General features: G+C 34.0%; 1 long non-coding RNA gene across 1 annotated transcript in view; it reads right to left on the reverse strand.

Moving 5' to 3' along the window:
- Window positions 1-5,061: 5,061 nt before the first annotated feature.
- LOC134738105 (uncharacterized) overlaps window positions 5,062-26,925 on the reverse strand; it is a 28,207-nt gene continuing 6,343 nt past the window's right edge. The window contains exons 3-4 of the long non-coding RNA XR_010123647.1: window positions 22,787-22,864; window positions 5,062-5,187 (exon numbers count right to left, since the gene is read on the reverse strand). This is a non-coding gene — a long non-coding RNA (uncharacterized LOC134738105). The remainder of the gene's footprint in view (window positions 5,188-22,786; window positions 22,865-26,925) is intronic.

Raw genomic sequence — 26,925 nt, forward strand, 5'->3', positions numbered from 1 at the left:
CACTCTAATATTTAGATCGATTACAGTCCCGCCTTTGCCATCCTCTGAAGTATCAGATCTTATATTTATTCTTTATAATTCATTATCATTTATAATATTTGAGGAATAAATTAATGAATGAATAATCTTCTAGACTCTCCCAAATCTCTCTCAATGACTTAATACTATCAAGATTTATTATTCCCTCATATCACATTCCAGTGCAAGTTGGGTGAAGAGTGGGGTGAATCTGTTTCATTGAGTCCCATTTAGTCATTCAGGAACCCTGGAAGTGACTCTGCCATTCTTTAGGGCTTTGGAGTCTTCCAAAGGATACACAACATTGGGTAAGGAGGGAAGAAAGCTTATTGGAGAGCCAGCAGGATAATTCCTTAATCCCATTGACTTGAAGTCAACCACATGGCCCAACCTAATTGCAGGGGAGGTGTGGGAATATAATTTAGCTGTGTATTTTGGAGGAAAAAGAAATGGGCTGGCACAGTAGCTCACGCCTGTAATCCCAGCACTTTGAGAGGCAAAGATGGGAGGATACCTTGCATCCAAGAGTTTGAAACCAGCCTGAGCAACATAGGGGTACCATGTGTCTACAAAAAATAAAAATTAAAAAACTAGCCAGACGTGGTGACATGCGCCTGTAGTCCCAACTACTCAGGAGGTTGAGGCGAAAAAATTGCTTGAGCATAGGAGGTTAAGGCTGCAGTGAGCCATGATGGTGCCACTGCACTTTAGCCTGGGTGACAGAGTGAGACCCTATCTGAAGGAAAAAAAAAAAAATGGGTTTCTTGAACACACAGCATTACTTCTGCCCTACTAATCAACCAAACACTGCCACTAACAAAATTAGTTTTACGATTCTTCTGTAAATTTTCAGTTACCTAAAGATGGTGAGGAACTCTTGCCTAGGAAATTAATTTGCACATAGTTTTATAGAACAATATATCTTATATTAGAAAGTCTTTGTCAACAAGGATTGGAAAGTATCACCTTTTGATAAGTCTTTGTTCTATAGGAATTCTCTGGATAACTTTTTGTGAAGCATTTATCCTACTTCATTTCTACTTAAAGCTCGTATATATGACAGAGATTATATCCTTAAATGAGCATTTCCTTGCTTTTATCATCTTGTGTCATTATCCCAACATTCTTTTATTATAGTTGTTATTGAGAGCATACTTTCAGTTTTAGCATAGAGATTAACTGTGAAATAAGTAAATAGTGAATTGTTTAGTTGGAATGAAGAATGCTTTTAAGAGGTTTTCTCTTTCAATTTTAACTGCTATTTCTAAGTGACTACAATACTCGAAAAGAAGTGGATTGACAATCTTAGATTTAAGATATTTTTCTATGAAGAATTGCTGTGACGTTAAACTTTACACAAAATGTAAACTTTACTATGATACTCCAAAATATGCTTTTTCAAAAGTTCCACTTTACTGATGAGAGTTCCCTATATTAAAACCCTTTCAGCTCATGAATTCTTGGGGTCTTTCCAAATGAAAGACTTTTAATGTTTCCATGATGGTGTTTACTCATTATGGTTAAGGAAAGAGATTCATATTGCCTGCTTATTTGACATTTTGCCTAATAAATTCCAAATAATAACAAATAGCACTCTAAACAATTTACTTATTAATACCAACAATCTATTGGAGACTGGTTGTGTATATTTAATGGTTTCCTTTCCACTGAGAGTATTTTCAACTATATTGATACTACTTTGTAAGAAATCACTATTTTAATTATTTTCTCATAATTAATATGCACATATGAAACTGGCATTATATTTTGATATTTTTGAGATCAAAATATCCTTTATTATCCATATTTAATAAAAGACGTGTTTGTGATACATATTTAGATACAGTTTTAAATGGCCATTTTAGTTATTCAGTGAAGTTAAAGACTGACTTTTTTTTCAACTTTTATTTTCGGTACAGGGTACATGTGCAGGCTTGTTACATGAGTACGTTGCCTCCAGTCAGTGAGCATTGTACCCAATAGGTAGTTTTTCCATCCACACTCCTGTCTCGACCTCCCCACTCTAGTAGTCTGCAGTGTCTATTGTTCCCATACGTGTTCAATATTTAGCTCCTACATAGAAGTGAGTACGTGAGGTATTTGGTTTTCTATCACTGCATTAATTTGTTTAGGATTATGGCCTCCTGAAATAAAAGAAACAAAAGACTGACATTCTTTAGATGATTATATATTCATGTACATACTTCTGCTTCTAGTGATTATAGCACTATTCTTATATAAAATATTTGTTGTTTTCCAACTGCTTTTTAGTGCATGCATTTTATAATTTTTCATATAATTACCTGTTTGCAAATTAAAGGAGGCTAGAGAGTTCATTGTAACATCATAATTTTGTTTTTTATGCCAGCCTAACCAACTTTAGCCTTTATTAAATAAATAAAAGTTGAAAATGAATGTTCATAAATACATTATTTAATTAGAAATGCATATTTTTAATTGAACAATTCTGTGAGAGAAAATGTTTGCAAATATACATTAACTAGTAAAAAATGGCATTTTAGTATTTTGTTAAGTAGAAATATATTAAGTATGTAGCCACATAAGAGCTGGGATAAGGCCAGGTGCGGTGGCGCATGCCTATAATCCCAGCACTTTGGGAGGCTGAAGTGGACGGATCACAAGGTCAGGAAATCGAGACCATCCTGGCTAACATGGTGAAACCCCATCTCTACTAAAAATACACACACAAAAAATTAGCTGGGCAAGGTGATGCACACCTGTAGCCCCAGCTACTCGGGAGGCTGAGACAGGAGAATTGCTTGAACCCAGGAGGTGGAGGTTGCAGTGAGCTGAGATCATGCCATTGCACTCCAGTCTGGGTGACACAGTGGGATTCCATCTCAAATAAATAAATAAATAAATAAATAAAATAAAAAATAAAAAGAACTGGGATGAAATATTTTTGGCCTTATGTATTATAAGCTCAGTGATCTTGCATTAGCTATCTTTGTATATAGCTTTTTGTTGACTATATTGTTTGTATTATACAAGTTATTTTCTTGATATTTAGGAATAGCAGTTGACTGATGAAGATGTGGTAGTATTTACTGAGAAAACAATTTGAGTTATTTTACCCTTTACACAACCATCCTAAAATTTTCATTTTCATCTACTCTAGTGAATGTGAGCCTGTTAAAGAATTTTAAAGTTTTCAGCCTACTTGGACATACAAGTTATTGAATATTCATATACAAAATTATTACCTTGAGTGCTGCATGTTCTGTATGAGATTTTATATCATGTGTTAAGTATTAAAAGGGTTTAAGTGCTCTAGACTTTAAACTATTTTATTTCTTTTGTTTCATATCTTAAATTGGCATTATAAATTCTACATTTTTATCATTAAACTTTTATATTATAGAACATACACATTTCAGCTTAAGGTTTTATGCATATTTGACAAAAATAATTTCAATTCTATAGTAGTTATGCAGAAATTATTTTAGCATTTGAAGTTGTGTGTAATGTAAATGTTAATTATAATTCATTGGCAAATCATTTAGGATTTTATGTAAGTTGACTTCAAGACATTTTCTTCCAAAACAGTTGTTATATTTCTCCATGTTTCCTGCATGGTGGATTTTGAATTTAGCATCTGACATGTTTTCTCAACTCTAGTTTATAATGAAAACATGTAGGTACTCAAGGGAATGTGTTAAAAGCAAAAATTCTATGATCCTTGAAAGGTAAATGACAGCGCTGAGATAGTCACATCTGGATCAGAAATGTTTCATTTGTTTATCTAACTAAACAAACACAAATAGAGATAATTAGGATGCTAGCAATGCATATTTTAACAAACAACTTATGGCTTTGATTAGGTCAGAACCCGGTTTTTGGTTTTTCTTTGTTCCCACAAATTTGTAAAAATGAATTGACCTGCAGCATTAAGTGGCTTTGAGTGATTACAGTAAATCTATTATTTTCTATGTTGAAGGCTGAAGATAAAATTAATTCCTGGAATTCAAAGAATCATGTACATTATATATTTAAATATATATTTTTATGCACACACACATAAACACACACACACATAATCATATACAGTATAGTATGCCTAATCATTCACTTCAATTTACCTCACCTTATTTTTATTCTTATTAGAATTGCACTAACATGTTTCAGAATTGCTAAGCTTTAGCTGTGAAAAATCAGTCACACACACAAAAGAAAAACGAATCTCTTGGTAAAATCACAACTGTTTATATTTAAAACGGTTTTTAGCATTATAGTGAACTGTTAATGACTTTTAAATTTAGTTTTGAGTGTAGATTAGTAGGTTGAAGCAGAAATTTTAATGTAAATGAATATTTTCTAAATCTTTTTAGTTTTCTCTCTTAAAAGTATTTTTTATATCCTGAAGACAGGAACTTAAAATATTCTGTTTACATTCTGATCATATAGCTCAATTTTAAATTAGTATAATCATATTTCTTGCTGAGTTGAAATGTTTTTTTAAATTCTAGTCAAAAGCTTTTTATTAAATTAATATAATCATACCCTCTTGTTCAGTTAGGAGTAAAGTAGTTGTTTAATTAAACATGATATTTGTTTATAATGTAATGTTTCAGAAATACTAGTTCAAAAGATAGGATAAGGATTTATATCAAATGTTTCAATCTGACAAGTAAATTACATTTCTTCCACCATAAAAAGGTAAGCAGAAAACTGTAGCAGCAATGAAAAGACATATTCTTACTATCTAGTGATATGATATGCACCAGTCTGCAAAATATGACCTTTTCCACTTTCAAGATTCAGCCAAAGTTTTACAACCACTATAATAAGGATCTTAGTTTTGGCTTTTAGTACTTTTAACGTGATGTTAAAACTGCCATTCCTTTTATTAGTCAACTCAGAGGACAAAAAAAGAACAGGATGGGTTTCTATATGAAAATCTGAATATATTAAAATCTAAGTTATTACACAAATATGAAAAATGGTAAGTCAGTAAATTCTATGCTCAAGAATGAAACATACAAAATGGCCCCCATTTGCCAAAGCAGAATCAAGAGGATAATGTACATTTTTAATAGGTTTTATTTCAATAAGTGGCCTTTGTTTTGATTTCTTCTTTCCATATGCTTTTGCTTTTATACCAGTTACCATTGCTGTTACATCAGTAGAAGGTATTCTCTTTAGTTAAACCTATGAAGTGAAAATAAACTCAATAAGAATTATATATGTAAAGTAAAATATTTATATAATGATTAATTTGCATGGAAGTCTGGATAATCTAAATTTGATGGAATTAGAAAACAGATTTTATATTTTGACTATTTTTGATATAACAAAAGTGTTATACATTTTTAGAGAACAATTTCCTGTATTTGGTTTTCCCGTTGGAATTAGAACACTGTACAGAAAAACTAAAAGGTTACAAAAAGTTTTACATAAATTTGTACTTTATCAGAACAAGACAAATTGACATTACTATGTCACAAAACATAAAAAATTGGAATTTCTTTCTTTTTTTTCCCCTGAGACAGAGTCTTGCTATGTCACCCAGGCTGGAGTACAGTGGTGCGATTTTGGCTCACTGCAACCTCTAACTCCCGGGTTCAAGCAATTATTCTGCCACAACCTCCCAAGTAGCTGGGATTACAGGCGCCCCCCACCACACCTGGCTAATTTTTGTATTTTTTAGTAGAGACGGGGTTGGTCTCAAACTCCTGACCTCATGATCCGCCCTCCTCGGCCCCCCAAAGTGCTAGGATTGTGGGTATGAGCCACTGCACCCCACCAACAATCTGACTTTCTCATGTTTGTTCAAAGTTTAGCTATCGTGAGCTTGTTAATGCTGAAATATTGCCTCCCTGTTCTATGAAATACAAAGTGTGTATAAACGCTTATTCCCTCAGTCTCTAATTGATTCTTTGTGCATTCCTCTGTTAGGTTTTCAAAATTATTATGATAGAAATATTGATATAACTAATGTTTATTTTATTTTTAAACTAGTATTTATTTAGTGATTATTATGTGCCAGACACTTACATATGTTTACTATTTGGATAAATTTGGTCACTTCTTTTAGCCAAATACACACAGACACACACACACACAGTTATATTCACAATACACTTGCATTTCATTCAGTAGGTTAAAATTATATATAAAAGAGAAATTGGGGACCAGTCCTTTTGAAATTAAGTTAATGAACAGGGATGTTAAAGTGTAGTAAAACCAATCTGGTATTATTTCATGTTGGCAGTTATATTTTTTCTCCCCTCAATGAACCACAAAGAAAGAAGATGGGTATGATTTGTACAGGGGTGAAATAGGTTGTCTGTCAGTTGGGGTTAGGCGACAGTCTGTCTGCAAGCCGTAAGATGATCTGCAGAGCGCCAGAGGAAAGCAGGCAGGATTCCTGGCTTTAAGAATAGATATTGATCTACCTTAGCCACCTAAACAATGCCTCACCTGTTTGCCTTGTCCATACCTTATTTTACGCAGTCTAATGCTTGTTTTGTTTGACTTTTCTTTTATTTCTCTGGATCTGAGCTTTGATACACTTTGGGGAGTACATAAACATAGTGTTGTACTTGAACATCACCATACTTCTGAGTCCTCTGGTAGTTTAAGACCACCCCTCCCTCTTGAATAGCTCTGTTATTGAAAATTATGAACCAGAGCTAAATTACTAGTCCGCATACAGAAGTGGCTGATCCAGCAGTCTAGTGTCCAATAACACTGAATGTGAGATGCTGCTAATTACTGCCCTATAGACCTCGTTTAAAATTTCTTAAATTTCAACTAGTAAAGGACTTTATTATTATTAATTCTTTCTTTCTCCAGCTGATAGTTGAAAGATAAGTTACTATAGCATTTAGAATTCTATCCACTTATTTTGGAGCAAAAAAGAATGTTACTATGTACTGCCTCAAGCACTAATGAAATACAAAACTACACTCAGCTTCCCAGTAAACTATAATATAAATATTTTACCAGCACTTATTATTAGTTTGCCATTTCCTGCTGACAGCTATTCCAACTTTGCCAGCAGGCACTGGGTCTCACAATTGTATTATGTTTTGAACAAATAGTGACAAACAAAAATTCTCACAAAATAAATGAACGAGATTTCCTGGGGAAAAAACCTATTCCAATGTTAAATGAATATTTCTTTTAAACTCTGACATGTAATATTATTTAATTTTCATATTGTGCATTTCACTTTTACTGGAAAACAATTAAGTTAATGAGGAACTAAATAATGTGCACCCAGAGATAATTTAATATTACTGGTTGTCTGATTTTAAGTTTGTTTTTTAACTTTCTGCTATTCTAGAGCAGCCACATCATAATACTTTTATTGATAATGGAGGACTCTGATTTTCAAATGAATCAATTTAAAGACCTGCAGAGAATAAAAGCAACTATTTTAGAACCACAAAATGAAAAGTTTCACATCAAACTGTGTTTTTTCCCCCATGCTGTTTCCCCATGCTATCAAGGAATACCATAAAACACAGCAACTGATGAAATCCAAAGATGCTTAAAATGTGTCTTGGTTTTAAACTGGTGTGACCTTCTAAAGACCTTATGTCAACGATAATCACTTCCCTGAAAACACCGCCTACCTCTTTGCTCCACTCTTGCTTCATTATGATCAACTGGATAAAATACAACTTTTGTTAAATCAAACCCTCAACCTACTCTGCATTTGCCCACTTGCAACTGAATGCAATTAGAGAAAAAATACAAAACAATACTGACCTCACCTTAAGTTTAGAATCACTCATCTCAAGTGGCTCCTCTATGCTGTCTAGCAATCACACTATATTTTTCTAGCTCCTTCCTAAAACTTAGATGATTATTTTATACCTTCTCTCATCAAATCTCCTACACCTCTTTCCCCATCCTTATCCTAAGTGGTTGACCATGATTTCCACTTTACTAAGAAATTTGAAGTAAACAGAAGAGACTTCACATGAGCTTCTGTATCGACATCTATTGACCTAAGTGTATTTGTGCTAATTTACTTGAACTACATTCAAAATGTATCCCAAATTCATCTACTTTTTACATCCACTGTTATTGCCACAACCCAAGTCCACATCATCATATCTTGCCTGGATTTTTACAATAGGCTACTTTCTGCCCTTGTCGTTCTTTAGGTTTTATTCAACTGGTAGCAAGTAAATGTTCAAATCTGACGTGGGTAATGTCATTTTTCTGCTCGACTTCTCACTATTTTTTTTTTCCCCATCTCACTCAGGCTAAAAGCCAAAATCATTGCAAAGATAGGCAAGACCCTACTTAACTTTCTGACTTTGTGTTCATTTACTCTGTTTCTTCATTGCTCTGTCTGGCCACTTTTGCCTCCTTTTCTCAAGGATATGCAAACTGTTCTTGCCTCAGGAAACTTGCATTTCCTGTTCTCTCTGCTGGGAACACTTCCCCTTCCACAGGCATATGAACATGCACACACTCCTCCTTTCCCTTATGCAGATACAAATGCATCATTCTCTAACCCACTATCAAATATTCAACCACTCCTTCGTGCTTCTAATGACCTTTCCTGTTTTATTTTTCTTCTTACCATTTAACATATATTTTATTTATTTGTCTTGTTTATTTTTGTCTCACTAGAATGCATGCTCCATGATGTCAATAATTTTGTCTTTTTAATCTTATTTTGTCAGTGATAAACTTCCTTGTTTGAAATTATAATTGGAGCCTGGCGCGGTGGCTCACGCTTATAATCCCAGCACTTTGGGAGGCTAAAGTGGACGGATCACGAGGTAAAGAGATCAAGACCATCCTGGCTAACATAGTGAAACCCCGTCTTTACTACAAATACAAAAATTAGTTGGGCGTGGTGGTGGGCGCCTGTAATCCCAGCTACTCAGGAGGCTGAGGCAGGAGAATCGCTTGAACCTGGGAGGCGGAGGTTGCAGTGAGCCGAGATAGCATCACCGCACTTCAGCCTGGCGACAGAGCAAGACTCCATCTGAAAAAAAAAGAAAAGAAGAGAAGAGAAAAAATAATATGTATAGTTGGAAGGAATGTGTGAATATGTCTTTCCCCTCTAGACCTTTGCACCTACTTTTCCCTTGGTACTGTGTACTTTTACTCCTTTTTCAACTTTTCAACCTCTGTTCTTGAAGTCTCAGCACAGATACTTTCTTAATAATCTTCTGACCACTTCCATCAACTGCAGGCTTTGTTAATTGATATACTTACCCGTACTCTGACACTTATCATACTTTGTAAAAGTATCTTTTTGTTTTTCAGCCTCTTATTACAAACACACTTTAAACCTACTGCAGGCAGGGTGTTTGTCTTATTCTGTTTTGTATACACATCATATAATTTAGTCCCCGAGGTATGAACATTAATAAGGGTCTACTCTGCTAGGCATGACCCCACCAGGGATGGGACTTCAACAAGGGCTGTGTCTACTTTGTTCATGCTTACATTTTGTGCTTGTGCATAATAAGTACTTAATACATGGATGTTTAATAAATGCAATTTTACATTGGAAAATTAAAAATGAATATAGGCACATAAAAACATAATATTTCTTCCTATGATCTTTAATGGTAAGATTCAAGAGGATTTCAAGAACCATCATCTGATAAACATATTCTGTTCTCATAAAGTAAGCATATCCTAGATTATGGATACTGTCCTAGATTACTGATACTAGACTATGGACACTGTCCTAGATTTTTGGTAGTTTCCATCATAAAAATCTTTATTTATTTATTTTTTTTGACTCTTGTTTCCTCCTAAAAGCCTGAGAATGTTTTTCATGAAGAAGTTGTATTCCTCTAGGACACTTTGAGGAAAATCCTTTTCCCGAAAGCTAATCTGAAAAAGCCTGATTTGTCAAATTTGCTTGTTTAATTCTTCAGTTTTAGTAGACAATTTTTTATTTTGTCATTACTGTAGCATTTTAAGAAATATCCAATTTTTTTTCTCTCTCAGCTCCCTACTATACTTCTGTAGAGTAAGGGGTAAGGAGTAGAGGAGACAGAGTAGAGAATGTGGAGATATTAAGGGGCATTAAAAATTTCTTTCCACCAACTTCCTATTGTTTGTGCTATCATATGAAAACCATCATAGCACTCAATTGCAGGAATTGGATTTGCTGTTGTTCTGTTCTTAAGAGCAAGTAGTTGCTGGATGAGTAAACATCCTCCCTAAATTCATACAAACATTGCACACACACACACACACACACACACACACACAAAATCACTTCCTACAGCTCTAGTCTAAAAATATAATTATATTAAATGTTTAGGTTAAAAGCATATTCTAACTCCTAGGTTAGGAGAAAATATTTATCAATTACATATATGTTAAGGAACATGCATCCATAATATGTAAAGAATTTTTACAACTCAACAATAACAAGTAACTCAATTTTAAAATGGGCAAAAGATTTGAATAGATCTTTCTCCAAAGAAGATATTCAAATGGCCAATAAGCACCATGAAAAGATACTCAATCTTCAATATCAATAGTCATTAGGGAAATGCAAATCAAACCATAATGAATTATTACTTCACACATACAAGGATGGCTAACATAAACAATAACAATATTGAGAAGGATGTAGAGAAAGTGAAACTCACACATCGATGGTGAGATTGTGAAGTCATACAACTACTTTGTAAAACAACTTGAAAATGTCTCAAAATACTAAAAATAGAATTATCATGGGACTCAGTATTTCCACTCCTAGGTTGTACCCAAAAAAAGTAAAAATATATGTTCATGCAAAAACATTATTTATAGTAGCCAAAAGGTGGAAACAGCAGAAATGTTAATCAACAGATGAATGGATAAACAAAATATGGTATATCCACACAAAGAAACATTTGGCAATAAAAATAAATGAAGTACTGATATATGCTGTGTATCAGTGTCTCAATGTTCAACATGTATGAACATGAAGGCATTGTGCTTAAGTAAGCCAGCCACAAGTGACCACATACTATGTAATTCCATTTATGAGAAATGTCAAGAATAGGTAAATCTGTAGAGATACTGAATATATTATTGGCTGCTAGGAGTCAGAAGAGGAGGGAATAAGGAGTGACTGCTAGTGGGTGTGGGTTTCTTTGTGGAGTGATGAAAATATTCCAAATTTAGATAGTGATGATGGTTGTACACAACTCTATTTGTATACTAGAAACACCAAACTGTAAAGTTCAAAAGGATGAATTTTATGATACATGAATTTTATCTCAATAAAGCTATTAAAAAAACAACATTCTGTGGTTATGTTTTTGACTATAAGTACTGTGTATAGCTTTTAAGTGTATGGCCCCTTGATTGCATTTACTTTCTAATACAACTTTTTGTTTTTCCTAGAGCTTGGTTCATAATTACATTACTTTACATTTGTTCAGTTTTTTTTTTTTATGTGACCATTGTTATTTCAGAGCCAACTTTCTACCAAAATTATAAATCTTGTTTTTTGTACCCAAATACATTACATAACATATGTATTTCCTTTTTTTATTATTGTTTTCTGAATATATCTATTCTTCTGGCCCAGACTGCTCTATGGCAGTTTTGTTTAGTTTAGTCAAGGCCTACTGTGTAGCTGTTTTTCTCAAACATTTTTTCATCATCCTGGAAATTACTTTTTTCTCTTTCCTAAATGTGATTCCCTTTTTCCTGGATTTGATATTCATTGACTTATTTCTTTGATTTGGTGGAGTATATCCTTTAATACCTTCCTGAGAATGAATGGCTACCTAGAAGAAAAACTATTTTAGGAATTACTTAAAAATGATTGTATTCTACTCTTGCTCTTGATTGATAGTCTGGTTGGAAATAATTTTCTCACAGAATTTGAAAATTATTGCTCCATGGTTTTCCACCTTCTGTTAAGAGTGATGCTATTGAGATGTTAGATATGATTATGTTTCTTGATTCTTTGTATATGTTCTATTTTCTCTCTTTTTCTTTCTCAGGGTTGATTCTTTTTTTTAGGATTTTTTAATGGTATTTTTTTCTTTTTAACTTTTACTTTGGATACAGGGTGTACATGTGCACATTTGTTACATGGGAATATTGCAAGATACTGGGGTTTGGAGTACCGATCCCGTCACCCAGAGAATCAGCATAGTACCCTACAGGGAGTTTTTAACCCAAATCCCCCACCCCCACTCTAGTAGTCCATAATGTCTATTGTTCCCATTTTAAAATTCTGTAATGCTATGTGTCTTTGGTGTGGGACTTTTTCATTAATTTTGCTCAACTCTTGGTTGTGACTTTCAATCTGGAACCTCATGTATTTTGGGTCTGGGAAATATTTTTGTATTATTGCCCTGATAGTTTCCTCTGTCATGGTTTTTTTTTTTTTTTTTTTTTTTTTTTTTTTTTTTTTTTTTTTTTTTTTCCTGTTTTGGAAATCCTGGTATTTGGTTTTTTACTTTCCTGAGCTGACTCTTTGATTTTAGGATTTTTAAAAAACTATTTTCTATCTCTTTGCCTTTTTGTTATGCTTTCTGAAAGACTTTTTCTTCTTTCACATACAGCCAAACTTGAATTTATGATAGTCTATTTTGGCTCTCTTACTTAATATTTCAGAGAACTCTTTCTTGGTCTCTGAATGTTTCATTTTTGGTTTATTGGTGTAAATATTTGCTCATCTTTCTCAGGATATTAATTATAGTAAAATTTTCTTCTCCTTGATTTTGTTTCCTCTCAGTAATACTTTTTTCTTTTTGTTGCAATTGTTATATTTAATATCAGAGGCTTTTCATTAATATTTGAGAACTAAAGAGCACCAAAATGCTGTTTGAAAACTGTATATTTGGGGAGTACTGTGTAGTGAGTTTCACATCAGTTGATAATGTAGAGATTAGGGCACTTCTGTGGGAGATCCCCAAATTTTAGTATTCTTTATGGAGGAAGCTTGTAATCTCCTACAAGAAGGGGCCAACCTGGGTTGTCAGCAAAGAAGAGGAAGCAGGTATGCAAAGTTTTAATTAATCACTCTCTTTTTAGTTCAGCAACTCATCTTGGCTTTGGCTCCATTGGATGTCTTGCATGTAGTCTAGCAAGTCAGTTTCTACCATCCTATTCTGTCCGCAATTTCTAAATTTCATTGGTATATTTTATCTTTTTCTTCTCCCATCCCATTGATCTTCTCATTAATAAGATTTTTGAAGGGAGCAGAAATACACATATGAATTCAATCAGATAGACGTGCATGTGTTAACATGAAAGTTATCAGTTATTTTAAGAAATGAAACCATTTTTAAGCATCTTCATCATCATCCAGAAATATATATTGAAAATTTTCTGTGTGTAAAATCCTGTTCCGGGCAATGTAGTGATGCTAAGGAACAAACATATCATCCCTATTTTAAGGGTTAGGATGACCAAAGTATTAGAACCTAAATATTTATAATAAGTAAATGTATGAGTGTTATGAGCAATGATACTAGAGTTAGACCGTTTAGGTTTAATCTTTAATTATTAATTGTGATCTTGGACAGATTACTTAAGCTCTTTACATCTTAATTTCCTCATTTATAACAAGAATGTATTAATGCCACCTATTGCTAAGGACACTGATAGGTAACAGTAAAAAAAATCTGTTATTCTCATATTCCTTGTTAACAGAGTCCTAATTTTGTTATGGATAGGTACACAGCTAAAAAAATCTGTGTAAACTCTTTGTCCCTTACAGCTAGCTGCGACCTTGTGACACAGTTGTGGCCAAATAAATTTAAGTAGAAGTCACTAGGCAAGGCTTCTAGTAAAGTTTATTAGAGCAGGAGGGTTTGGCTGGCAAGTGCTTTCTTCTGTCTCTCTTCCCTTCTGCTTGACTGAAATGTTGGATTTTGTATCCAGGCTCCTTTGGATTTGAAATTTTTCCATTCAGCCTTTCTTAACATGCCATTTTTGTTCCTGTGTTTGTCAAACTGAATTCTACTTGGTAGAACCAGGGAGTGCTTCCCAAAGAGGATGAAGTGAACTAGGTCTTCACATCTGAGGAGACATTAGTGAGGTAGACAAGATGAGTAAGAAAGCTCCAGACATAGGGACTGAACATGCAAAGTGGCAGAAGTGTAAGAGCTTTTGGCAGAAGATGAAGCTGGAGAAGTAGTCAAATGCAGTATCACGAAAACCCTCAGAGGCCATTTTAAAAGGTTGAGACTTTTCTTGGAGGGGATGATGAGCTATTGAAGTATTTTCAGCCAAAGTCAGAAGATCAAATTTACATGCTTGATAGAAATAATTCTGGCAACTGTGAGGATGTTTGCTAGGAGGTGATTCAAAGCAGAAAAACAAGCTAGATAGCTTTTGTAGTAGACCAGGCTAAACATTTTTGATGAGGGCCTAAACTAGGGTGCTGGCAATGGGGGTATTTAAAGTCACTTTAAAATAAATTTAGAGGTTGATTTGATAACATTTTTGACTTTATGCATTGTGGGTAGGGAAAACAAGAGGTGTAGGATGACTTCTAGAGATAAAAAAAATTAAATAAAAGATGATGAACTTAGTTTTGTGAAGTTGATTTTGAGATGCTCTTATGATATTTAGGTGTCAAATCCCAATGAGCCTTTGAACTCAAAAGAGAGATCTAGACTGAAGATAAATGTTTGATAGTGATTAGTAAATAGGTACTATATGAAGCTATGAGTACGGATAAGATCATTCAATATAGCTTTGTAACACTCCACTTCATATTCTCTGAATTCATTTGTAGTCCCAATGGATAGTTTTTATTATCACTGGCAGGTTTCTACTTCAAACTCTTTAATCTCCGCTTCTCTGACCAAGAGCTTCTTCCAATGCCATAAGAGCTTGCTCAGACATCATACAGGGTAGCTGGAATTTAATGTCCTTAGGGGCAACCTTAGGAAATGAGGATGAGAGGCAGGGGATAAACGCTCAGGTTCTCTCTCAGTTGAACAATTCTGAGACATACTCTACATGATACATTAAAGAGTTTTTAATGGATTCGGCTTCAATTTCCCACAGTGGAAACCCATTAATCCACATATTCTTTTATGTTTTGCTTTTTCCATTTTTTTTTAATTTGTGCTTTCTGGCATTACTAACAAAATAATTTGTTTGCCTTGAAGTAGCTGACTTAGAGTCTGCAATGGTGAAAACCAAATTAAGACATAAAAGAAGAATGAATAAAGTAATAAGCAAGAAAACCTAAGATGGAACTATAGGAAGTACCAATTGCAGGATGAGCAAAGAAAGAAGGGCCTATGAAGAAGGCTAGGAAAAAGCAGTGAGAGTAGGAGGAGAAAAGGCAGGAGAAACATGCATTGCAAGGCCTATGGAGAATTTCAAAAACAAGAGCTTAGTTAGCCTAACCATGATGAGATCAAGAAAAGTGAGGTCTAGAATGATTTAGCTGACCAAAATGAGAGAAATTTCACTGGAGTGGTAGTGAGAAGTGAGGGACACGTCTGGTAGTTGAAAATAAATTGAGTTGAGCAAAGCATTTTTAACTATATTAGCCCTATAAGGCACAGGTCATAGGTCCTATAAGCTTTTTAGAAACCTTCCAAAATGTTTGAAACAGAGAATCTGGTTAAAATGTCTACCCATACGCCCCACCAAGTGACCTGTTCTCCTCCAGAGATAATACAAGTTACCAGTTTCATCTGTGAATTTTCACTCAAATTAAGGAGTTTGTACCTAATTCATTTGGAAAACTGGGAGCCATTGAAGGTTTCTGAGAAGGGAGGCAAGATGACACAGACTTCAGGATAAATTAGAGTAATGAAAGAACTGGAGTCACAGATATCAGCTTTAAGGATGAAGAATGCTAGCTGACTACATCAAGGATGAAGCATGAACCCAGAGAAGCATAGAGACTTGAACAAAGCAACATGAAAAGTAAATAGCTTAATTGGCTAGAACCACTAAGGCCAACAGATTAAAATTAGTTGGTGGTAAACTGTCATTCCTTATAGGAAGAATTTTCTAGAACCAAGAGCTGCACAGAAAAATGGAAACATTTTATGGTGGTAATATCTTCTCCAACATTAGAAGGAATCAGACATACGATGGGGTACAACCTCTCAGTGATGTTATGTACTAGGAAGTGCGTAAATGAACTTATAATTTCTTTTTTTCTTTTCTTTTTTTTTTAAGGTGGAGTCTCACTCTGTCACCCAAGCTGGAACGCAGTGGTGAGATCTCGACTCACTGCAAGCTCCGCCTCCCGGGTTCACATCATTCTCCTGCCTCAGCCTCCAGAGTAGCTGGGACTACAGGCGCCCCATACCAGGCGTGGCTAATTTTTTTTTTTTTGTATTTTTAGCAGAGACGGTGTTTCACTGTGTTAGCCAGGATGGTCTGGATCTCCTGACCTCGGGATCCGCCCGCATCAGCTTCCCAAAGTGCTGGGATTACAGGTGTGAGCCACTGAGCCTGGCCCATTTTTTTTCTTTGTTTACTTGTTAATATTGCAAATGTAATTAATGCTCCTAATTCTTCTAGGGCAAATCTACTCATTTAAAGTGAGATGGAGTATTTCTGAAATAAATGGGGACATAGGATGATTTAGAATCCAGTTTAATACTTGAGACAGTGTATATTTCTGAATAAATTTATCCGATAAAAACAATCTGACTTTACTAAATTTTGCTTAGTTCATTATTAATAGAATTTCTTATGCTATACATTAGATACAATTCTTATTCTTAGAATTGTGGGCATATCCTCAAACTACAAAAATCTTAGAAGAAAACCTAGGAAACACCCTTCTTGACATCAGCCTTGGCAAAGGATTTATGGCTAAATCCTCAAAAGCAATGAAAACAAAAACTGACAAGTGGGACCTAATTAAACTAAGGAACTCCTGCACAGCCAGAGATGCTTTCAGAGCAGTAAACAGACAACCTACAGAATGAGAAAAAAGATTCACAAACTATCCATCTGACAAAGGCCTAATATCTGGAATCTATATAGAAATTAAATCAACAAGCAAAAACCAAATAATCTCATTAAAAAGTGGGCAATGGACCTGAACAGGCACTTTTCATAAGAAGACACACAAATGGCCAACAAACATATGAAAAAATGCTCAACATTACTCATCCTCAGAGAAATCCAAATCAAAACCACAACAAGATACCATCTCATACTAGTCATAATGCATGTTGTTAAAAAGTTAAAAAAGTAATAAGTGTTGGCAGAGCTGCAGAGGGCGCTTATACACTGTTGGTGGGAATGTAAACTAGTTCAGCCATTGTGGAGAGCAGTTTGGAGATTTTTCAAAGAACTACCAGTTGAACTACCATTCAACCTAGCAATCCTATTACTAGGTTTGTACCCAAAGGAACATAAATTATTCTACTAAAAAGACACCTGCACCTATATGTTTATTGCAGCACTAGTCACAATAGCAAAGAAATAAAATCAATTCAAGTGCCTGTCAATGGTGGACTGGATAAAGAAAAGCAGATACACATAACCATGGAATACTACACAGGCATGAAAAGAACAAAATCATGTCCTTTACAAACATGATGCAGCTTGAGACCATTACCCTAAACGAACTAACGTAGAAACAGAAAACCAAATACCACATGTTCTGACTTATAAGTAGGAGCTAAATGTTGAGTACACATGGACATACAGATGGAAACAATAAACACTGGGGAATACTAGAAGTGAGATGGAGGGAGGGGGCAAGGGTTGCAAAACTACCTATTGGGTACTATACTCACTTCCTGGGTGACGGGTTCAATTGTACTCCAAACCATTATCTCATGCAATATACCTTTGGAACAAACCGGCATATGTGCCCCCAGAATTTAAAATAAAAGTTAAAAGGGGGAGGTGGGAAGAATGGTCAGATGAGACTTAACACATAGTGGTGGATCATCAACTAAAATGAAATCCTCTTCTGTAAAACTATTTTCTTTACAATTACGGCAGTGTCATTTTGTGAAAAAACAAGCTTTCAATCACCAAAGTAAATGATCATGAAACAGAAGAGTAGATCTCAGCTAACTGCAACCTCAGCCTCTTGGGTTCAAGTGATTCTCCTGCCTCAGGCTCCCAGGTAGCTGGGATTACAGGCATGCACCAGGACACTCAGCTAATTTTTGCATTTTTAGTAGCGATGGGGTTTTATTGTGTTAGCCAGGATGGTCTCAATCTCCTGACCTAGTGATCCGCCCACCTCGGCCTCCCAAAGTGCTGGGATTACAGGTGTGAGCCACCGCACCGGGCCAAGAAGAGCAAATATTATAAAGAGAAGATAATTTTTTAACTGACAACCCCATTTGTTTATATTTATCATATAATTACCTCACCTCCTGCAACACTTTGTGAAATAAAGGATTGAAGAAATTAATTGGATTAATTCAGTCAAGGTAGTTGCCAATTTTTATTTAAATTGTTTCCAAAGGTTTTCTACCGGGTGAGAGAGTGGGTGGGTGAAAAGACATTATTTGTCCTCTTACCCTGAGAGTATATCAGAACCTCAGCTATAATGTTGAGACGATAGCTTTGTGTGGGTATGGGGAGATGGGGCATGCATATATTTTGTAAAAGATCCCCAGGGGATTCAGATTCTTCTGTCCTTATCATAATCCTGGTTAGGACCAATGCGGGCTTGACTTTTACTTTACAGTAGCCGTTTTTCTCAGCATTTCAATTGCTTTATAACAACCTAGCACCGCTACTCCCCCCACTTCTTCATTTTTGGAAGGGCAAATGATTGTGATGAAATGAGACATTTTGTAGTAAAAAGGATACAGTTTTAAATACCTTTAAAACATTTCAAAAAGCAATACAATTAGCTAAGCACTTATGTTTTATTAGTAATAGCAAGCAAAATTAATAAGTAAATTCAACTAAAAATGATTATGTGTCAAAGTGTATAGTTTTTACATTGACATTTCACATAATCTGACTTTGCTTAGAAGAGAAATCACTCGGCTGTTAAAATTACTTTTAAAGAGCTGTCAAAATTGGAAAACCTGCTGTCAAAAATATGATGAGAAAAGTTTAAAAATGGTAAAGTATGTTGACTTAGACAAAAAACATTACCTTCATGAAGGAAAACTTGAATATTTATCATTGTCTTCAAAAGAGATGATCTTATCTTCCTGAAATTGGACATCTTGGTTTAAAAATTTACATTCTGGGGCTGGGCCCGGTGGCTCATGCCTGTAATCCCAGCACTTGGGAAGGCCAAGGCGAGCGGATCACCTGAGGTCAGGAGTTTGAGACCAGCCTGGCCAACATGGTGAAACCCTGTCTCTACTAAAAATACAAAAATTAGCCGAGTGCCCTGGTGCATGCCTGTAATCCCAGCTACCTGGGAGGCTGAGGAAGGAGAACTGCTGGAGCCCAGGAGATGGAGGGTGCAGTGAGCTGAGATCACACCATTGCACTCCAGCCTGGGCAACAGAGAGAGACTCCATCTCAAAAAAAAAAAAAAAAAAAAAAATTCACATTCTGACACTATGTTTTCATTTTCACAGCAACATGAATGAAACCATTTACATTGGTACCAAATGAGAACATCTTTAAGTGCTAAAAAAAAACTAAAATCTTAATGTCATCTATAAAACAAAACGAAATAAATATTGGTAAAAACAAAGATAGATGGCATACACTTATTTTCAGCTTCTCTTATTTTATGTATAAATATATTAATGCTTATTAAGTAAGATATGTTAACTAATGGAAGAATGTAAATCTATGTTTTCTGGAGAGTTTGCTAAAGATTTCATATTTTTATTCTGCCTATTTAAATTATAAGCCATATCAGATGCTCAATTATACGCCATTGAGAATTTGAATTCCGAAATAATTTAGTTTTGAGGCTTTACACTAAACTTCAGCTTCTGAAGTTTATTTTCAGCTTCTCATATATATATATATGCTTATTAAGTAAGATATTTTAACTAATGGAAGAATGTAAATCTATGTTTTCTGGAAAATTTGCTATGAATTTTGTATTTTTATACAGCCTATTTAAATTATAATCCATATCAGATGCTCAATTATATGCCTTTGAGAATTTAAATTCCAAAATATTTTAGTTTTGAGACTTCACACTAAACTTCACTTAAAGATTGATTCTTCTGTCCCTGTCATAATATAATTCCAAAAGAGACAAATCTTAGAGAGCATTGCATTTAAGGACAGATAGATTAGTTAAAAAAAAAAAAAAAAACCTCTCTTAAACTCTTTCCATTTTACAATGAGCAAAATATATCAATAATTTAAATCTCAAAAAGTTCCATTTCTCTTTGAAATAGAGAGCCAATAAAATTCTTCAGCATATCCTAAGCATTCAATTGTCAGTTCTCAATAAAAATGCATAGGTGTTTACCTCTAGATGAATAAAATGTGTGAATATGAAATAAAACATAAGATTTCTCCCCTAGTCTTCTTCATCTACTACAAACAATGTAGGACTTTAATGTTAATATCCTGGGTGACTACTATATTGCCAGTTTATCATTGTTGTGTGACCTTATGTGTTTGCATCCTTTTCCATATATAAAATACAATTGTAGTTATCACTCATCTGGCACAGTCACAAAAATCTTATGAATATTAGTATATAAATGATTGTAAAATTCTTTGTAAATGTAAATGTTTAAGTAGCCCTATTTTGTTTATAGAGAAGAAATTCAAAATAAAAATATAGCTATAATGGGATACATTATTTGAGCTAGAATTAGAGAAGAGAAAAATTTTCTTTCAAAAAATAATTGCCCATCTTTAACAAAGAATATTATTGTGTGGCATCTATTATTTTACTGTTTATGTGAAAAAATTTGGGGCTGGCTACTAAATTTCCTAATTTTCAAATAAGTTTATATTTTAACATCACTATATTTAATCATCAAAGTTTTTAAAATTAAATTTCACATCCACATGACGTGTATCCTAAAACATGCAAGCTAAAGAATAAAAATGCTTACAAACATTGCCACAAATAAGATCAGTGTGACTTTTAATGAAATTGATCTAAAATGCCAGCATATTTTTAGGGAATGTCAACTAAATAGAAAATTAAGTTTGAAGGTAGCAAATCTAAACACAGCTGAATGTGACTATATAAATCTTATTGTTCTCAGAACCATGTTAATATGCCCTTATTACACAAATACACAGTTAAGAAACTGTAAATTAAAGCTCTAACCAGTAATCCAATGTACAGTGTGTGTACGTTGGAGAAAAGTTTGTGTTGCTATGGGAACTTTGGTTTTTGTTTATATTATATGGGAAACTATATTATGTGCCTTGGTTCACCTTAATGACTACCTTCATATATTGCTAATTATACTATTTTCCCTCATTCACTCTGATGATTAACTCCTTAAGGTTAATATTGCTCATCTTTATTGAGTTAGTTCATATTTTTCTTGAATACAGAAATATGAACTCATATTTAACTTCATTTGTGAAAATTGCATTATGCATGCCACCATCACCTATTCATTACATTATGTAAAAGGAGTTTTAGTTTTTATGAGATTTGCAAAATTACATTTATGAAAATTATAAGCTTGACCTTGTTTGCCTATAGACACATTTCCAAATTGTGGAAAATAAAATTTGTGAACACATTTTTGTTTTGGGCAAAAAATGTATAATTTCCTTTTCCTTTTTTTTTTTTTTTTTTTTTTGAGATGAAGTTTCACTCTTGTTGCCCAGGCTGGAGTGCAGTGGCGCGATCTCGGCTCACCGCAACCTCCACCTCCCAGGTTCAAGCGATTCTCCTGCCTTAGGCTCCCGAGTAGCTGGGATTACAGGGATGCGCCACCACACCCAACTAATTTTGTATTTTTAGTAGAGACAGGGTTTCTCCATGTTGGTCAGGCTGGTCTTGAACTCCCAGCTTCAGGTGATCACCCACCTTGTCCTCCCAAAGTGCTTACATGCGTAAGCCACGGCGCCTGGCAAAAAATGTATAATTTTCTTATTCAAAATCGCCTACAGCATTTTAAATGGGGAAACCTAAACTATTAAGAAAAAAGTTGTTCACAATTTCAATGCATAGGCAAAGACGTGTCGAAATATTCATTATGTGTGTACAGAATTCCCTGAGTTAGTAGGGCTCTACAGAGACAGTTAGTAAGTGAATGCATTACACTGTCAATATTAGGACTTTTTTTCTAAAGGAGATGAAACTATCACGTATGATACTCAAGTGATGGATACACAACAGCATGCATTTGTCAAGACCCATACAACTTCATAGCACAAAGTTTGAATTTAATATACGCAAATTTAAAAAATTATTTGAAAGGTTGGGAGTTCTCAAATGAAATGCATACTGTGACAAAAGAATCTAACTGCATATCATGTACAAAACAATCTCACTAAAAAAGTAAGGAGAAAAGGTTCTGGCTTAAGAAAGTTTGAAAATGAGTGGAGTCTGTAAGACTAACAGCAAATAAACTTCATGTAAGTATTGAACTTTAGTTGATATTTGTTTTCTGTGGTAGAATGGGTTAACGATTCTAAAACCACTACACATGTATATTAGAATTAAACATTTAAGTCAATGGATGTTTGAATGATGGAAATCATTTTCTCACTGTTGAAGCTAGAGGATACAGACAAATGAGAGAAGGCTGGAATGATCCATTGGGTAATATAAACATCAGCATGAACTCATTTTTAGCTTAATATAGATTCAGATGGATACACCTAGAAATATTTACAGATATATGTATATACAAAGGTCAATATACTCACGTATATTTCCTTATTCTATTAGCTGAGAGGGTCTAGAAACAAGGATACTCAGGAGCAACAAACGTACCTCAGATTCAAATACTGGTTTCTAGAATTATCCAATTAGAGGAAGTAGGGCCTCTTAAAGAAACGCCTGATTCTAGGGCTGAAGCAGAAAACATACAAGATGAACTGAGAGAACCTTGTAGTGTCAGAAAGTAAGAAAGTGCTCAAGACACACACACACACACACACACACACACACAGAGTCAATCAGTCAATGACGGGAGTAAGTCAAGAGGAAACATAAAAGTTCCCAATGGGCAAAGCTGGAATGATTTCAGCAACAAAATTAATACAATAGTATTGGATTATAGCCAAAAGTATAAGATAAATATCCAGGAGTCCATATTGATATAAATAAATGAGTAAACAAACAAATAAAGAATAAACAAATATTCTGTGCTAATAATTTATGTAGATACTCTACCTTCAAGGAGATGGAACATAACTCTTCCTCAGTCCTTAAGTGTGAACTGTGCATAGCGACTTCCTTCCAAGGGGTACAGTATGTAAACGGGGGAAAAAGAGTAACTTTATGGCCAAGAAACTTGACAAACAGCTAAGTGATCAAGATTAATATTAACAGAGACAACTCATGTTGATAATACCTACTCTTGATATGATGTAATGAAAAAGGCAGTTCTATGCTCTTCCTCTCCAAAACACATAATTCCAGTACAATTGTAAGAAAAACATGAAGCAAATCCCCAAAGGGGGACATTGACAAAATACCTGACCAGTACTGCTCCAAACTGTCAGGGTCATTGAAAACAAGGAGTCTGAGTAACTGTTACAGCCAAGAGGCGCCTGAGAACATGTGACAAATCAATGCAGCATCTTCGATGGACTCTCAGTCCCAAAAAGATCATTTGATGAAAACTAAGGAAATTTGAATAAAATATGGACTTTAGTTAATAATAATATATCACCATTTATTTATTAATTGTGATAAATGTATCGTACTAATAAGATGCTTATAGTAGGAGAAACAGTATGAAGTATATGGGGGTTCTCTGTATTACCTTTACAACTCTTAAGTAAATTTAAAACTATTCTAAAATAAAAAGTTTATTTAAACAAACTCTTATTAAGCACTCTACTTGCTACAATTCCTGCATTCTACAATGCCAGACTGAGTTTTCCAATTTTTTATTTTCAGCGAACCTCTATTACTACAGGTCTAGCTCAGTCAGAATCAACTCTCACCAGCTTAAGGATAATGTGAGAGCAGCTTAAGCTGACAGAATCAATTGCTTCAGGTTGTCTTTGCAAAAATCCCTGGTGTTATGTATCTGTCCTGTCTCTTCTATTTGTCTACCTCAGCTGCTATATAATTTCTTATTGCTTATTTACTTGTCATAGAATATTTGCCAAGATCTACATCTACAGCTCAAATAGTGACTATTTGCAGACTTCAAATGCATCATATGGTTTATTTAAGTAGGAGTGTATGTGTGTGTGTTTGTGTGTGTATGCACAGATGCACACACGTGAACATTTTGCCAATGCTTTGTTTTTATTTTTGTTTTTAATTTTTATAGATTCAGGAAGTGCGTATGCAGATTTCTTATAAGGATATATTATATAATGGTGAGGTTTGGGTTTCTGGTATACTCATCACCCAAATAATGAACATTGTATCCAACAGGTAATTTTTCAATTTTCAATTACCTCCCCTTCTTTCCGCCCTCCCTCCTTTTGGAGTCACTGGTGTCTATTATTTCCCTCTGTATGTCTGTGTGTACCCATTGTTTAGTTCCCACTTATAAGTAAGAACGTGACGTATTTGATTATCTGTTTCCAATATATTTCCAATGCTTTATTTATTTAAAGTAGGTCTCTCTCCAACCTCGCTCCATGACAAACCCCCACCACAAATTTGAAATATTTTTTTCTAATTTTTATTATCTCAACTTCGCCAAATAGATATGTATCACTCTATGTTTTCATATAAAACTTTATGCCATAGTTTATTAAATTCTTGATATGAAAGAGAAGAGATTTAGTGCAAGTAATGTATGCCCCAAATATTGTTTCACTTCACATTACATTTTTTAGTTTTATTATGTTATTATTATTATCACAGTATTATTTACAACATTGACTATTTGTCACATATTTGTAAATGACATGATACCAATATATTTTTAATTTTTTAATTTTGAAATAACTTCAAATTTACAGCAATGTTGCAAGAATATTACAGAAAGCTCCTAGATATTCTTTTCCAAGCTTTACTGATTTAAGAAATTTTAATAATTGCATCAAAAACAATACATTGGTTAGGAATTAATTTAATCAAGGAGGTGAAAGATCTGAACACTGAAAACTATAAGATATTGAAGAAGACACAAATAAAATGGAAAGCTATCCTATGTTCATGGCCTGGAAGAACTACTATTGTTAAATGTCCTTACTACCCAAAGTGATCTACAGATCCAATGCAATCCTTATCAAAATTTTAATGCCACTTTTCATAGATATAGAGAAAACAATTCTAAAATTCAAATAAAACCACAAAAGGCCCCAAATAGCCAAAGCAATCTTAAGAAAGAATAAAAAAGCTGGAGATGTTATACTTCCTGAATTCAAACTATATTACAAAACTATACTAATCAGAACAGTATGGCACTTCCCTCAAACAGATACACAGACCAATGAAATTGAATTGAGAGCTCAGAAATCAACTCACACATATATCATCAACTAATTCTTGCCACTGTTTAAAGAATACACAATGGAGAAAGAATAGTCTCTTCAAGAAATAGTTTTGGGAAAACTGGATATCCACAAAAATGAAACTGGACTCTTGTCTTACACTATCCACAAAAAGGAGCTCAAAATGGATTACAGATTTGCACATAAGACCTGAAACTATAAACTTCTAGAAGAAAACATAGGGACAAAGTTTCTTGACATTGGTCTTGGCAATGATTTTTTTGGATAGAACAACAAAAGCTCATGCAAGAAAGGCAAAAATAGACAGGTGAGATTACATCAAATTAAAAAGCTTTTACACAGCAAATGAAACAACCAATGGGATGAAAAGGACACCTACAGAATGGAAGCTAATATTTGCAAACCATATATATAATAACGAGTTAACATTAAAAAATACAAGGAGCTTATACAATTCAATAGCACAAAAACCACTCATTTAGAAAATGGGTGAAGAGCATGAATATACATATTCTCAAAGAAAACATACAAATGACCAACAGGTATATGAAACGGTTCTCAACATCAACGAGCATTAGGGAAATGCATATCACCTCACACTTGTTAGGATGGCTATTATAAACAAGACAAGAGATAAAAAGATGTAGAGATGGTATGTTTCCCTTGTACACTTTGGTGAAAATGTATATTGGCACAGTCATTGCGGAAAACACTATGGCGATATCTCTAAAATTTAAAATAGAACTATCATATGGTCCAGCAATCTCACTACTGAGTATATGTCCAGAGAAAATGAAAACAGTATCTCAAAAAGATACCTGCACTCCCATGTTGGTTGCAGCATTATTTACAATTGCCAACATATGAAAGCTACCTAAATGTCTATTGATGGATAAATGGAAAAATAAATTATGGTACATATTGTATATACAATTGAACATTATTCAGCCATAAAAAAGGAAATCTTGCCTTTTGTGACATCATAGATGAACCTGGAGGACATTATGCTGTGTGAAATAAACCAGTCATAGAAAGACAAATTGTATTATCTCATTTGTATATTAAATTTAAAAAACTCAAACTCACAGAAGCAGGGAGTAGAATGGTGGTTGCCAGAATTTGTTTGGGTCAGAGGTGGAAAAAGCGAAGATGTTGGTCAAAGGGTACAAACTTTCAGTAATAAAAGGGACCTAATGTATTGTGTGATGACTACAATTAATAATACTGCATTGTTTACATAAAATTTGCTAAGAGAGTATATCTTGAGTGTTCATACACAAGGTAACTGTGAGATGATGAATGTATTAATTAGCTTGATTGTGGCAATCATTTCATAATATATAAATATATCAAATTATCACATTATACATCTTAACTATATGCTGTCTTGTCAATTATACCTCAATAAAACTGGAAAAAAGAAAAATAAATTTTAACATTTTAGTACATTTATTAAATTAGTAAATGTAATCTTAGAACATGTAT

Source organism: Pongo pygmaeus, chromosome 15 (assembly GCF_028885625.2).
Source record: "Pongo pygmaeus isolate AG05252 chromosome 15, NHGRI_mPonPyg2-v2.0_pri, whole genome shotgun sequence".
Taxonomy (NCBI): domain Eukaryota; kingdom Metazoa; phylum Chordata; class Mammalia; order Primates; family Hominidae; genus Pongo; species Pongo pygmaeus.